Source organism: Mus pahari, chromosome 7, assembly GCF_900095145.1.
Source record: "Mus pahari chromosome 7, PAHARI_EIJ_v1.1, whole genome shotgun sequence".
Lineage (NCBI taxonomy): Eukaryota > Metazoa > Chordata > Mammalia > Rodentia > Muridae > Mus > Mus pahari.
Window position 1 is genome coordinate 67,722,609 of NC_034596.1, and position 13,657 is coordinate 67,736,265.

The 13,657-nt window shown below is 46.6% G+C and overlaps 1 protein-coding gene and 1 pseudogene across 1 annotated transcript in view; both read right to left on the reverse strand.

Moving 5' to 3' along the window:
* Rtn1 (reticulon 1) overlaps positions 1-13,657 on the reverse strand; it is a 201,576-nt gene that overhangs the window by 40,765 nt on the left and 147,154 nt on the right. The gene's annotated exons all lie outside the window — the stretch shown is intronic.
* LOC110324248 lies at positions 5,119-8,341 on the reverse strand (annotated as a pseudogene).

Below are 13,657 nucleotides of genomic sequence, written 5' to 3' on the forward strand. Positions count from 1 at the left end.
TGATGCACACTCCACACCCTGATGCACACTCCACACCCTGATGCACACTCCACACCCTGCACACGGGTATTTATTTACAGTGGTTTCACTTATAGCAGCACAAACTTAGAACCAACAGAGCTGTTCTTCATTATGAGGATGGGGAAATGAGCTAGTACGTCTAGCCAATGGCATATTATTCTATACTAAAAAGAAGTCATCTTTTAAATCATTAAAGGATATGGAGGTCAATTGCATTATCACTAAGGTAAGGAAAATAATCTTTTATACTGTATGATTCTAACTACATGGTATCTTAAATGCCAAAACACAATGAAACTGTCAACGATCAGTATTTGAGGCAGGAAGGATAGATTGTACACTAAGTGCTATATATGGGACTATAATGTCCCATATATACACGTCACACAACATCACTGTAACTTTGTCCCAAACCACAGAATGTACAACACCAGAGGGATTGCCTGTGTAAACTGTGGACTCTGCTTGATTATGATGAGCCAGCATAAGTTCATCAACACAATAAATGTACCTACCTCTCAGGCAGGGGCTGTTGCTAATGGGAAGGCTCTGTGTGCACCAGCCAGGAAGCACAGAGGAACTTGCTGTATTTCGTGTGTGTGTGTGTGTTGGCAGAGAACCTAAAATCACTTTTTTAAAAAAAGCCTACGGCTAGTGAGATAGCTCAGCCATAAAGTGCCTGCCTTAAAAACATGAAGGTGTGAGTTTAAACCCCAGAAATGATGTTAAATAGCCAGATCTGGTGAGACATGCTGGTAAATCTAGTCTGGTACGACACAGCATGGTGGATCCCTGGGGTTCACTGGCTTACTTGGTGAGAGCCAGCTGAGTAGAACACTCAGCTCTGATTAGAAAATCTAGAGGACGGCATCTACACCTGAGGATTGGTCTCTGAGATTGTCTTCTGGTCTACACAGACACAGGCATGCCACAGGCAAACATCCACAAAGTCTAGTAATAAAATCAGAAAACTACAATAAACCAATTGCTGGATCCTGAAAATAAAATATGAAGACCTTTGGCATTATTGACCACGGAAAAAGAAAAAGATAGAAACAGTTTTTAGCATGAAAAGGATTATGTATTTGCATATAACTTTTAGACTATAGGAAAGTACCATTATGTGTTTGGCAACAAAATATGTTTACATTTATAAACAAACTGAAGAAGAACTACAAAAAAAAAAAAAAAGGATATTCTTATAGTTCTTAAATAAAAGGCAACTGTTATGTAAAAAAGTCCCAGGCTCAGTAGATAAAGTGCTTGATGGCCAAGCATATCATTTATGCTTGTGAGAAGGGGCCTTGATTGAGAATATACAAATAACTTTTACACATCATCAGTTAATGTCACTTCTCCAAGGAAATGACTAAGTGTCACCTGAAAAGATGCTTCATCAACTTGGGTCAGACCATGAGCCAGCATTTTGCTCTCATCTTGGTATGAATCAGCAAAGAGAAGGGAAATGCCAAGTGCCCACAAGGGCCAGGAACAACTGGGACGCTTGCACCAGATGACGGGAATGTGGAGTTACACAGCCACTTTGGAAGACCGTCTGGCAGGTCCTCAGTTACAGTGTGACCCAGCATTTCCTTTTATTAAAATTATTTTATTAGATATTTTCTTCATTTACATTTCAAATGCTATCCCGAATGTCCCCTATATCCTCCCCCACCCTGCTCCCCTATCCACCCACTCCCACTTCTTGGCCCTGGCCTTCCCCTCTATGGGGCATATAAAGTTTGCAAGACCAAGGGGCCTCTCTTCCCAATGATGGCTGAATACGCCATCTTCTGAGCCATCCCATAATCAGCCACCAAACCCAGACACTATTGCACATGCCAGAATGATTCTGCTGAAGGGACCCTGATATAGCAGCCTCTTGTGAGGCTATGCCAGTGCCTGGCAAACACAGATGTGGATGCTCACAGTCAGCTATTGGATGAAACACAGGACCCCCAATGGAGGAGCTAGAGAAAGTACCCAAGAGCTGAAGGGGTCTGCAACCCTATAGGTGGAACAACAATATGAACTAACCAGTACCCCCAGAGCTCGTGTCTCTAGCTGCATATGTGACCCAGCATTTCCACTGGTGCATTTATATCCAACAGCACTGAAGACATGCACACATGAGACGAGATGATGTGTAATTAGTCACAGCTGTTCTGTTCACCACAGTCAACAGCAACTAAACTAGCCATCCATCAGTCATGGGCTGGGCAAACCAGTGTATGCAGACTATAGAACACTTCTCAGTCAGAACTTAACTGCCCAATATAACTCTGTTTTGTCCTATTTTAGCTAACTTTACCCAACTGCCTCCTGGGCCAAGCACACCCATGCGGAACATCTCCATACAGCCGCACAAACAGCTAGGGAAGGCGCCTTGTTTTACAGTGGGGAATACGTTTGTGTACTACACTGAACTGACTCTTTGGGCTTTATCAATTCCTAGCCTGCCTGCACTGGGGCTGAGAGATCCCTGAGGAAGCCTCTTCTGTGGCAGCCTTGGCTCTAGCAGAAGGAAGCACTGATAGGAGCTAAAAGGTGGACAAGGCCTTGAAAATGTAAGAGTGGGAGCCAGTGTCGTAGAGGCTGCTTCAGCAATTCTTTGTCCATCAAGTCTTCAGGTGAGGCAGGCAGGAGAGGAAGTAGAGCAGGCCAAGGCTGGGAAATGGATCGTGATGGCTGACAGACAGGGTATCTACTGAGGAAAATGAACTGTTTTGAATTTGGATGGTTGTGCAACTTTGTGGCTAGACTGAATATAGATCCTTTACATACTGTTAAAAACGGGTGTTTTGTGGTCTGTGAAACAGTTCTCAAAAGACAAAAGGTCAGAAACATGGAGGTAAAAAAAAATGAAGAGTGAGCCATCTCTAGGAGGCTTGTACCTTGAACAGTTCAGGCTGCAGTCCAGCTTCATTTGCCCATCAGCAGGGCACACTTACAAAGGGCAGCCTGGGTTTCTGCTTAGCTCACTGCCAGGCTAGCCTTGTTCTCCATCCCAGCCCTTCACAGCACACAGTTGCTGGCACAGGATGGGATGCCTCCCCTGAGCCCCTGGGTGACCCCAGCTTCCAGCTTGCCTGTTCCTGGGCCTCCTTCCAGTCACCCCTCTCAGAACACGCCCCCCCCCCCAAGCTCATAACTGGGGTTGGCTTCTAAGATCTGCCTGCAGGTTCCACCAATCATTCCTCATTCACTGGCTCACACCACATCCCTGCCCTCTGCAGGGGAAAGGCCTGCCATTTGCATTGTAAACCCACTGGTGGATTTACATGATGTACAATCTTTGCTTTGTTTCTTCTTCTTTCAAACACAGATAAAATATGTTCTGGGCTATACAACTGGAAAGAGGGAAGATGGTGAGAAATGACAAAAAAGTTTCCAAGATATGCATTCCAAGACACAATACAGTAAGGCAAAACATGTAAGAAGGCTTTCGTCAGTCACATCGGTGGGGGCTTGACAAGCAGCAATCTGATAAACCAATTAACATCATAGACTCTTAAAACCTTACCTTGTCTATGTATGCTAATCGTGTTTCTTATTTTTTTTCATTGTGTATTTTGATATCTTTTTTTTACTATGCGTCTCCTCTATGCATGTTAGCTAATCACGTTTCTTCTAATAATCTTAATTTGGCTACATACCTTTTAAATCTAGGAGTCTGATTATATGTATCAATCATATTGGACATATGTGGGGTGTGTTCTTGATTTCCAGTATACAGCAGGCACTGACTAAGTGCAGTCTCCTTCTCTCCTGCCTTTAGCAATGACCATTCCATTCCAGTTCAACTTCTCGTTACATTTATCATCACACAGGAGAGAATGTGCCAGACTCATTTTTCTGTCTTGCTTATGTCACTTAGCAAAATGTCCTTTAGTGCCATCCATTTCATGGCAAATAACATGATTTTATTCATCTTTGTGGCTGAATCATATTCTATTTTATATATATATATATATATATATATATATATATATACATACCACATCTCATATATTATATATTATACATTATATATTACATGTTTATTATATATGGCATGTGTTATATATACTGTATATGCTATATTTATATAAACATAATATATACCATATTTCTGCCACCCACTCGCTGCCACCCTTGCCCTTGCTCCCTGTGGTCCCTGCCTAGGCTGATCTCCCATTTATTCATTATGGCCACTGCAGCAAACACAAACATCCTGAATCTCTTTGCCCTGCTGGTTTTGCTCCCACTGGAACCATTCAGAACTGGTGTTGTTGCATTCTATGCTCGGTCTAATTTTAGAGTTTTAGAGATTTTGTCTTGCTCTGCACAATGGCTATAGTAATTTGCTTTCCCACTATCAGTATATAACTCCTTTTGCCCAGTTTCCTTACCAGAATTCGTTTATTATAACAACCGTTCTAACCAGCGTGTGATGATTACAGAACCAGGAAGAGAATGTTCTTCCCAATGGCTGGCTAATTTCTTAAGATAGTAAATTACTTCCTTGCAAACAGAACTCAAATATGCAAGCTAAACCCAGACAGTATTTCCCTCCGTATACTTCCCCACGGCTAGGTACGACACAATCAGAGATCGCCATTGTCCAAAACTGTCCAGAATACTTCAGAATAACTAGTCCTAAGCTGTTCAGTCTGCTGGGCTTTCCCTCCCTCAGGAATGAATATGGCCAACGCTTTTTCCTTGTTGATTCTCTCTCTTTCTCTCTTAATCAAAACATAATGCTTTCCCATGGCCCTATGTGATGAGGTGTGTCCCTTTCCCTGGGATTGTAAGTCATAAATTCTTCTAATGACATCAACCTCTTATCAGGGAGTTCCCTCTACAACTTTAAACACAGTTCATGCATGTGACATCATGTTTCAGAGGCACTCATGTGATTAAAACATTTTCTTTTCTTTCTTTCTTTTTTTTTTCTTGCTCTCAGTATTCCTTTATTGTCAGAAAACTGTGTCTTTATTAAAGTCCCCCCCCCCCGAACATACATAAACTAAATACAGTCCCCAGCCCAAACTCCCATCCCTGGGCACCTCACGTAGGCATTTAGGAAATACAGTCTGCTTGGGGTTCCTTATCCTTTTAGGCACTAGAGTTGAAGAATTGAGTCTCTCCAGGCAGAGACCCCAGCAAGACACTCACGTTACCCACTGCCATGTTGGGGGGCCCAGAGGGAGGTGGGGTGTTTTTAGAACTGTCTCCTTGCTCATGGGAAAGAGGAGGGCTCAGGCCCTGGGCCTCATCTAGGATTGCCACAAAGTCCAGCTGAGTGTTGTCCAGGTCAAGAGAGTCCAGAGGGTTACACACCCACCCTTCATGGGGAGGGTACAAGGCAGGGCCTGCTCCTAACCTGCCCACCTCAGGATGGCCACAACTGGGGTTGGTGTCCTCCACCTTGAGGGGCCCATAGCAAGGGGACAGCGGGGACAGAAGTCAGGGTGGTGCTGCTGGCCTGTGGGAAGGCCTGTTTACTCGCATGGTGAAAGTTTCATGGCATGGTGAAGGGGCAGGATAGGAGCCTGATTTGTGATTGGCCGAAGCAGGTGCAAAGCCAGATCCATATGCTGCCGCTGCCGCTGGGGTCTTGGCAGGGCTCTAACGAACTTGGGAACCCCCCAGAAACTTGGGGCTCTGGTATGGGAGTTCCTGGTTGGGGAGCCCTCCCCGGCTTCTTCCCTCCCACATCAATTCCTGCTGAGACTGATCGTAATTACACACCAGCTGAGCTTTGAGCTGTCCTATGGAATGAGAGGAGGAGGGGTTAAAATTGAGGCCAGGCCTCGGTTCTGATGAGAGATAACCATGGGGAGGCTGAGGATAGGGACCTGACTGGGGATACTGGGGCTGAGGGAGCTGGGGGTGATGTGAAAACAGAGGCTGCGGGCCTGGGGACCCTTCACTGAGGTGGGCATTGAGGCAGGGTGCCAATCCGGTGGAGTCAGACCCCACGGGGCACCCTTGTTCTGGTTTTACCTGCACTTGTCCATAATGCTCAAGTCAAGGACAGTGGCTATAGGCAGTACCAGGAGCCTTATTGCCAGGGTACACCCCAGCATGAAAAGGAAACTCACCCCATGTTTCTGGGGTGGGATCAGGATAGACCTGTTGGGCACAGTGGCCAGGGCCATAGTTGGTTGGTGGACCAGGCCCAAGAGGCAGGGAACCTGGACTCCTAGCTTCATAAGGCTCAGCTGCCGTCCCCTCAGGCCCCCCATATCCCAGAGTATCAGCGGAGGAAAAATCCATGTATGGGTTCAGACCCTTGCCCATCACAGAAGTTCCAACCTCTGGCTCCTCCTTTAGCCTCCTAGTATCCATGGAAACATTTTCGGTGATGCTGGGGGGCTGTGGCAAATAGACAGAGGTAGGGAGGTGGGGATCGAAGTTCCATCCCGTTGTCACACTAGGGGGTGTGTGGACACATCCCAGGCTCTTGAACCGTTGGACTCTGGCTGGAGCTGGGTGGTCAGCAGCCCGCGCTGGGTCACTGGCCCTCCGAGTGACCCCTGCATTTGGGTTGTATCCCGGGTACATCTGATCCAGGCTATGCGCTGCAGTGGGCAGGGTGCCACGCCCCCTAACTGAAGCATATCTGGCACTGAGCATGTAGTTAGTGACGATGCCCCATTCTCTGATGGGGTTCCCAGTGGGAAAGGGGATGCCAGGGAGGACCTGCGGCTGACTGTGTAAGCAGAGCTCATGCTGCTGGAGCTGCTGCTGCAGAGGTCAAGGGAGACTGGAGGGCCCAGAAGGCGAGACACAAGTGCGCCAGCGTGGATTAAGCTGGGCAGTTTGAGACCCTGAGACCCTATTGGCCGGAGCTGATGCAGCTGATTCAGCCTGAGGTTCTCCAGGAGGCGAAGCATGAAAAGTCCGGTGGCCGCAACACAAGGTCCTTCATCCAAGCTGGACAAGTCCTCGGTACTGTCCCCCGGCGTTGCCGGCCATCTCCATCCCGCTGTCCGTGTTGGCCGCACTGCCTGCTGGGGAGTGGTCGATGCTGCAGGAGGATTGTGCTCCTGGGCTCTGCTGTGGCATGGCACCCTTGGGCACAGTCAGTCAGCTCTCCTCCCTGTCGGATCCTCCTTCCCTTTCCCGCTTGGGCTCCACTGTGGAGAGGGGCTGTGCCCAGGGCAAGGGGTCATCCCCTCGATGCCGCTTGGTCACGTGGGCATCCGGACCGTGCACTGTCTTGACATGTTTGCAGAGCGAGCTGGGATCTGTGTAGCGCTTGGTGCAGCCGGGGAGTTAGCACACGTATGGTCCGATTCTGGTGCTTGGCACGGTCACTGGCATTGCTAAAGGCCTTGCTGCAACCTTCTTGCTCACACATGTAAGGCTTCTCATCCGTGTGCGACCGGAGGTGAGTCTTGAGGTTTTCGAGGTGTGAATAGGACTTCTGACAGCCTTCAAACGTGCACTTATGTAGCTTCTCGCCCGTGTGTCTGCACATGTGCACCACCAGCATGTATTGGGCCTTGAAGGGCCTCAGCTCCCTGGAGCAACCTCCCCAATGGCACACAAATTCCTTCCGCTCCCCGTGGATATGCTCACTGTTGATGTGGTGCACAGGCTGCTCCTGGGAATCGAACTCCTGGCTGCAACCATCCCAGCGGCAGTCTGTCTCATACACAGACTCAGACTCAGGTTTCTCCTCTCTCTCCAGGTCCTCCCGCCCATCCAGCATCCCCAGCAGGTGATCCTGTGTGCCTGTGGAGTTGGGGCTAGACATGTCCCCTTCCAGAGGATCCTCCGGGCACTTGCCAACCATCATGTCCAGCTCTGACTTCAGTTGGCAGGTTGCACGTGGTCCTCGGGACTGGGGGTGAAGTATCATTGAACCCCGAGTAGAGAGAGTCATGTGGAACACAGGGCTGGACTCCATAGGGAGGTGAAGTTCCTTTTTGATGACTCATCTGAGGTGGAAATCCTAAAGAAGGGCTCATGGTGCCAATGGAGATGTACAGCGAGAGTTGATGAAAGCCACGAGGGAGCTAGGTGAGGTTCGGATTACGGTGGTTTGCAGGTTGAGGCTGGCATCAGAGGGGGGCGAGATGGAGAGAGCCCGCTTCTTTGTTAATTTGACTGAACTCCGAGGAGGAGGAAAGAGAGATCCTTCAGTGCAGCTGCTGGTCTCTCTGGCTGCTCCATAACCCTGGGACCCTGACATAAAGTTGGCTTGTTGGCAAAAGGGCAGACCAGAAAGTCTGGTCCCCATGCTGGGGACTCCTTGGCTCTGGAGAGGTCGGAGACAGCATGGCTCACCATAGCTATTGACTTGTGGCAGAGTCATTGGATTGAACATTTGCACCTCAGCGAAGGATGAGGGGACCCAGAAAGTTAAATCTGAAGGTCCGGTTGTCGGCTTTCATTGGTGGTAACTGAGCTTTCTTCATGTGGTCTATAGGCCAGCCTCACTCTTTGGATGGAATGTGGAGGATTTGGAGAGTTGGGGTTTGAGCGAAAGAAGTTGGGTTGGCTGAGGTAAGGGAGGGGAGGCGGTGTGACAGTCTGTAGTCCAGCTCCCAACAATGGTCGGCAGCAGCTGTGAATGGAAGCCCAAGGATCTAGCAGTTGCTTAGTTCCACAAGGCAAGCAGGTGAAGAAGAGCTTAAAACATTTTCTAGTCAACCCCATTTGCTATGGTTTGACTCTGAAATGTCCCCACAGGCCCACATTTGAGTGCTTGGTTCATGGACTATGTGTAGGAAGATCCTGTGGAGGCTGCAGAAGGTGGGGCCTGGGTATCTGGACCGAAACAGTAGGGACAGGCCTGGCCTGCCATGGCGGACTGTGTCTCCTGAAACCTTGAGCTAAAACAAACCATTTGCTCTCCAAGTACCTGATCACAGTGAGAAGTAACAAACTCACAATAAACCAGATTCTGCCATGGAGAGGACCTTTAGCAATTCGTTGTTGATATCTTTCAAATTGTAGTGTCCTAATATTCATAAGAAAAAGTTGAATTTGAAAATTCTTATGGTGACAGTTGTGGGATACTACATTGTGTCTGGTTTATGGGTGGGATTGCTTAGCTCAGGGGTGGTTTTATGGTTCACACCAATACTGGCTGATTCTTCTCTCACCCGCCAGCCCAAACATTCCCACTGATAGACATACTGGGTGAACATCAGGGTTGGCATTGTTGAATATTTTTCACTGTGTTCTCGGTATAGGGAGGGGCAACCCCACCTTCTGTCCTAGCCATGGATGGATTAGGAATGTTCTTTGAAGGTCATCACTGGTCATTTTGAGTACAACATTCTGAGTACAACAGCAACTGGAATAACCAAACGGGTGCTTATGATGAAAAATTGCCTTGTACATCAATGTGAGCTAAACATTTTCAATAAATCATCTCAGAAGGGAGAGCAGCGTCTTACTGTATAAAGTCATCAAAAAAGGTCTCCTTTGCTGAACGTGCATTAGTGAACAAAGACCAGAAACTAGATTGAAAATAATGATCTCATTAAACATTAACAGTGCAGTGGTAAAGTTTTGCAAATACTTGCAATTTTGCAAACCTCTCCTAATCTAGAAAGTACTTTATTTATTTATTTATTTATTTATTTATTTATTTATATAATCTTAAAGTTTGGGAAGCTACCCAAGTAGCCTTGGATTTTTTTCCCCCTCAGAGACAGCAAGAATTCACAAAGCCAACCTCACTATTTAAGACACAGAACTTCAGGAATGCATTTGTGTTAGGAAAAAAGTAAGGAGACCGGAATGGTGGATTATTGCAAAAGTGCTGTGGTCAAGCCTGCTCTAAAATGCAGTAGCACACGACCCTAGGAGCTCAAAAGGAACAGAAGCAGGAGGATTGTGTGGGTTTGCCTCCTGCAGACGAGCACCCCTCCACATATCTACATATATTTAACAATTGCTCAGTGTCTGTTCTCAGGAGGTAGAATGATCTAGAATTTTCAGAAGTCAAAATAGCATTTCTTCCTTCATAATAATGGAAATAGCAAGTCCTAGCTCATGTTGAGTGAGTCGAAGATGTTTCCAATCATGTTTTTTAAGTCTTGAATATAAAAAACTGTGACCAGATGATATTCATCCAGCAAAACGTACATATAATGTTAATGTTGAAATCAAAGAAACCGGGACACATCTTTTGACCAATCTTTTTCAGCTACAGGCTCTGCAGGACATGGTTTCATTTGTATAAAGATGACAATTATTATGTGTTGGCTAACTTAATCTTCTCCACTAGTGTACTTTTCTCAAAGATAGTGAGACACCCAAATGCAGAAATATGCAGTAACTTTCTGAGGTGTTTTGAGAGTCGTTTAGTAATGACTTTAGTCATCTAGTCAGAATGTATTTAGTAAGAAATGGCTTCCTTGAAATGTTTTTGAAGCAACTTTCACTAAAATACTGATGAAAAATTCTACACACATTCCTTTAAGAACTTTCAGCTCTAAGCTACCTCACACGCCTGGAGGTATGTCCTTACTAAATGACCGACTGAGAACACCCATCACTCAATCCCCGGAATTTTAAGTGGCTGCAGCATTTACAGAAGACACACTGTTCTGGTCAGTGTACAGAGACACAGAAATGCACACACAGCGTGGAGAAAGGGCTGTTATCTAAGGTTTTAAACGTTATGAAAAAGCCACAGTTCTGAGGAAATGCCAAGAGTCACTGCCGTCTTCTTTACCGTCTCACTGTATTTGTGGAGGAGGATTTCAGATCTAAATTTGTCGGCTTCAGAGCTCCTCCTGTAGCCCAGGCTGCATTACCATCTACTGACATTTCCTAACCATCACACACTCTCTGTGCCAGGGAGGCCAGGGAGGAGACAAGGGTCTGCAGTATTGAACCCGGGAAGGCCCAGGCTCAGGTTGGGCAATGGCACCAAGGCTCCCCAGTGTGTCATGGAGCTGCTGAGCCTGGGCTCAGTGTTTTACATAGGGAGGACTGGTGTGTGGTTGTGCTGTGTGTTCCATCTTCAGCTGCTCCTACACAGTGAACTGGAACCTCATGTAACGTACTTCTGACCTCTGATTCGGACTCCTGCTTTTTTCCTTTCTTGAAATAGACACCATGTAGATACAGCCCATCATCACCAGAATGACAAAGTGATCCTCACTAGTCTCTCAGGTCTCAGAGCGGCCTTCCTTCCCTCTGGCCTTGGGAATGTGAATCTAGTTTGGGCATATGCAGCAGTGAGTTGGGCAGCATCCTGACTCTGCTACTTGCCAGTGTGACTATATACACACCCTCTGTCTTCTCTGACTCTAGCTAGGTTCATCACTAGGAAACAGGAGGTATCAGCACACATAAATAAAGTTAAAGGTAGATTTACTAGAGGATGACTGACAGCCAGGAAATACTATGCTGCTGTAGCTCAAGCCAGGGCAGGGAGGTTCTAAGGTGAGGGGCTGAGATCGCTCAGTCAGTAAGCTATGAGAACCCAAGAGGCATCCCCAGGACTCACATACGAAAAGACAGCCGTGGTACTTGTCAATCCCACCAGTGGTGCCCACCAGTGAAGGACAGGGCTGTTGTTTTTTTAATGAAACCTCAATCATTTGATTTTACCAATGAAGTCTCAGGAGCCAGAGGCTGGGATGAAAGCTTGCTAGCTCCGAGAGGCAAAGAAAGCACCCAGCTGATCATCCTCCTCAGCCTACATCCCAACAGGAACATCCCTCTCGCACACAGTTTCAGAAGACCTCCTTCAAACGGAGTGTCCCTCCCTTCTACTTCCTGTTCCTCTCCATCCCTCCCCCTGACTTCCTCTTACAGTCTATGGTTTTGTCTTACTAATCCTAAATTCACTTTCTGTCAACTGGTTGCTTGCTCCATTTCTTGACCTGTGGTTGACCTTATTTGATCCTGTCTCTTGGATTAAAGGTGTGTGCTAGGGCTGAGCCACACCACAACCAGAAGCAGGTCCTTCCCCAGTGTGATCAGATACCCTGGAACATGAGACAGACACAGCCGGTCTCTGGAGCTCACTGTTTGGCTAAGCCCAGTCTACCGAGTGAACCTCAGACCAGTGAGACTACTGGAAAAAATAATGTGTTGTGTCCAAAAAACTGAGGTTGTCACCAGGCCTCCACAATATGAGTGTGTGCATACCTGTGTACCACCATATCCATGAGCGCTCACACACATACAAATACGCACACAGTTCTAAAGGGAATCACTAGAGTGTTGCTTTATATCACCCACAGGAACACACCACGTGGAAAATAGTTTACAATTGATATTCAAGGAAAGTGTTGACTCTCTTAAAGTATATGTTTTATTAGCTAATGATGCTTACTTTATTCATTATATGTCGAATGAATATGTTTTAAACAAACAACACAAAGCTTTACTTTTTCGTCTTCTTCTCATAAGCAAGAAGCTTAAAGTAAATTTTAACATAAAATCAGAGTGCGTACTCTAACTGGGTCCCTTTTCCTTTTATGATTTGCGGTCTTCTGTCTTTTTAACTTTCTCTTTTTAAATTGTAGCATTTACTGAGAAGCTTGCAATTGTAAGAAATAACGCAAAACTACCCTCCGCTTATGTTGTGCTGACATTTTGCAAAATCAAATACTTTGTCTTATGGTGACAAAGTGCCTCTCAGAAAGTCTGTGCTCTAGCCCAGTTGCTTGGTTTCGTACACTCAGCTGAACATCTTTAAATGGGAGCATGAGGCTGTGGACTGCTGTCTGCACCAAGGCAGACCAGGAAGCAGAGGGCACTAGGAAGTAGTTGGGGAGAGTGTTCTACCAAGGACACACCTCTAGTGTCCTTCATCACATTTTCTGGCCATGTCAGCTAGCCTGGCCATAACGCTTGGCTGTTTTAGAGAAAATGTTATCTCTTTATCACATTTTCTGGCCATGTCAGCTAGCCTGGCCAGAGAGCTGCCTGCACTGGGCTTTCTGAGCAGTGGGAACCATATTTGCACTCTGCACACTTCTGAGTTTTAGCTGAGCCAGGAGCTGCTGACTGCGTCATGTTCTTGTCATGTGCGAAGAACAGCAGCAGTGATGGTGAATAAAGACTGGGGCTCAACAATTGGGAAATGTAAAGGAGCAAATGGAATGTATCTGTTTATTTTCAATGTTTGGTTTCCAGTAGGTATTAAGGGACTCATTTGGAAGAGATGATTTAAAGGCAGTGGAAAGTGGCCAGTTTCTAAAATATATTCAGCTCAAGCCAGGTGAAGATATATAAAAAGGACATCCAAAAGAAAATCAAGCATAAATGCTGTGTGTGTGTGCGCGCGCGCGCGCGTGCGTGTGCGCGCGCACGTGCACGTCTATGTATGTATATGTGTATGTGTGTGAGAGAGAGACAGAGACAGACAGACAGACATACAGACAAAACACCAACATACTGTGGACAGGATTGGTGAAGGTTTCTTGGGAAATGTAGTATCTGTGCTGAGTCACGGCAGACAGTATACTAAGTCACACAGACACTATGCTGGGTCCTGGGTAGGACAGAGAAGCAGGGGAGACCAGAGCAACATGACAAGTCCTTGAGGCCAGCATGGAGACTGAGTGCTCAGCAGACTCACTACGGGGTGAAAACATCTAAGACAAGGTGCAAAATCCTTTGAGAATCCTTTGAGGAAGGGAGGGAGAGAGGGAGGGAGGGAGGGAGG